Source organism: Furipterus horrens, unplaced genomic scaffold, assembly GCF_987537825.1.
Source record: "Furipterus horrens unplaced genomic scaffold, mFurHor1.1.pri manual_scaffold_4, whole genome shotgun sequence".
Classification (NCBI taxonomy): Eukaryota; Metazoa; Chordata; class Mammalia; order Chiroptera; family Furipteridae; genus Furipterus; species Furipterus horrens.
This window is the reverse complement of record NW_028327174.1, coordinates 180095209-180097819: the sequence shown is the minus strand read 5'-3', so window position 1 is coordinate 180097819 and position 2611 is coordinate 180095209. Positions and strand designations below refer to the sequence as shown.

General features: G+C 40.0%; 1 pseudogene; it reads right to left on the bottom strand.

Annotated features, from left to right (window-relative positions):
• Positions 1–609: 609 nt before the first annotated feature.
• LOC150013486 (centrosomal protein POC5 pseudogene) lies at positions 610–2342 on the bottom strand (annotated as a pseudogene).
• Between the last annotated feature and the right edge of the window lie 269 nt (positions 2343–2611).

Here is a 2611-nt window from a genome sequence, read left to right as displayed (position 1 = left end):
AACATTGGTATACAAGTATCTATTTGAGTCCCTCCTTTTAATTCTTTTGTGTATATACCCAGAAGTAGAAATGCTGGGTAATATGGTAATTCTATGTATAAATTCTTGAGGAACTGCCAAAAGTTTTTCCAGGACAACTTCATCATTTTGAATCCTTACTTGCAATGCACATGTGTTTCTATTTCTCTATACCCTTGCCAACACATTTTTTGTTTTTGTTTAATAATAGCAATCATAATAAGTATAAAGTAATATTTCTCTGTTTTGATGATCATTTCCCTAGACTAGTAATATTAGGCTTCTTTTCATGTGCTTATTGATCATTTCTATATCTTTTCCAGATAGATGTCTATTTTAGTCTTTTGCCCATTTTTAAATTGAGGTGTTTATTTCTTGTTGAGTTTTACAAGTTTTTTACATAGTTTACCTTTATCATGTATTTAAATTACAAGTATTTTCTCCTACTAAGTGGATTGTCTTTTCACTCTCTTGATAGTATCCTTTGAAGCACAAACATTTTTTTTTTTTACGTTTTGAATGGTATTTTAATGAATAATACAAAACCTCCCAATTGTGGATATCAATATCTGTTTATACTGCCCACCTCTCTCATTTTTCATATCTATCCTTTCTCCAGACGGAAGGTGAGCAGCTCTTCGTGACAGTGAAAGTATCTGACTGATTTTTTTCCACAACAACTGAGCTCATGGGAGGAGAAACTCCCATTATAGCCAAACTGCTGCTAACTGTTTTTTGAAGCAAAATCACATCTCCCTGTGATCCGGGCTGTAATGGTTCTTCCAGCTTTCTGCTGTGCAGATGTCACGACTCTGGGTACATACATTTCTTCTGGTGCCGCAGAAGCGGTAGATCCAGCGCCAAGAGCAGCCAAACCAGGAAGGGGAGCGGAGGGAGTGGAAGCAGCCCCGGCAGAAGTGACGGACGCAGCAGAGGGAAAGGCAGCCGTGCCGCTCAGTCCCACGGCTGCTGCCCACAGGGACGCTGATGGTGCAACTGCTGAGGATAGCAGAGGCGTGGAAGGATCCAAATGAACAGGATGTTCTTTTCCTTGAATACCAGGACCATACTCTTCCTTTTTATTATTTGTGAAGTCTGTCCCTGTATCATTTCTGTTTGGAAATATTGTCATGGCTTCGAGACTTAATGCACATACACCCCGCATGAAAGGTTTCTTCATGGAATCTTCAAAGTGCTCTTTTTCATGTTGCATTCTTTGGATTTCAGCTTTTGCATTTTCCAAAGCTCCAGATAACATAGCAACTTTGTTTTCGTAATCATTGGAAATCTGAATACAAACTTCTTCAGCACTTGCTTGACAAGCTCGCTCCACCACATCTTTCCACTTCTTTTGCACCAAGGAACGCGAGCCTTTCCAGACTTTCTTCAGCAAAGCTCTCTGGAAGTACTGATCAGCTAGTTTATTTTCATAAACATCCTGTATGGCTTTGACATGGCCAATTCTCCAGTGAAAGAATGTTCTCATCAACTCTATCCTTTCCTTTTGCTTGCCTACGGCATGAGACAAGCTGGAAATCAGCTCGTCTTTTCTCCCAATAGAGCTTTCATAGGCTTTTTGCAGCTCCTTCAAGCTGTTGATCTGGTTGCACAGTTGTTTTAAATGTGCTGCATGTTTTTCTTTTTCTTTTTTCATTTCCATACGCTGCCAGTCAATAAAATTTAGTCTCCATTTAGTTAGTTCAGATATGACGTTTGTCTTAAGGCCTGAACTCCAAAGATCCAGTACATTTTCCACCTTTTGAAGGTTTTCTTCAGAAACAAGATGATCACCCACAACTATTTCATGAACACTTGCATGACTAGAATTAGACCCTGCTGAGGAAGAGTCGCCTAAAAGATTCGAACTGAAAAAATCCATGACGGGGTGAGTAGACTTCCTTGGTGATGACACTGGTGCTGACCCTTCTGTCTCTGCATGACTTAAAATATTTAAATCACATCCTCTTCCAACTTCCGTCCTTATTTCTCTCTCTACAGGGCTATTTCCTTGATTATGAAGAATATCATCAATTATAGTAGGAAATCTAACATCTGTCAACACTTCTCCCTTAGGATGAGATGGCTGTGAAGCACCTGATTCAATATTTGGAGTCACTATAGCATAACGAAGCAGTTCTTCATACTCTTCCTGAAGATTTGAAGAGACTGAACTGCCTGGGTTGGAGTCATTCTGCATAACCGGAAGTGAGCATTTCTCCTCATCTGATGACATTCTGCACAGACGCGTCGCAGCTCTCCACGAACCCGGACTCCTCCGTCCGCGTCTCCTTCTCGCGTCACTGCTAAAAACCACAGCCAGTACAGGGGCTTCCTTAGCAGCTGAAGCACAAACATTTTTAATGATGAAGTCAAATATATCGTTTTTTGCTTTTGTTGCCTGTACTTCTGGTGCCAGGTAAGAATTCATTTCCAAATCCAATGTCACAAAGATGTTTCCCCTATGTTTTCTTCTAAGGGTTCTATAGTCTTACCTCTGGATTTAGTTGGTCAATTCATTGACGGATTTTCATATGTCAAAATATCCTTGCATTCCAGGAATAATTCCTTCCTGGTCATGGTGTATAATCTTTTT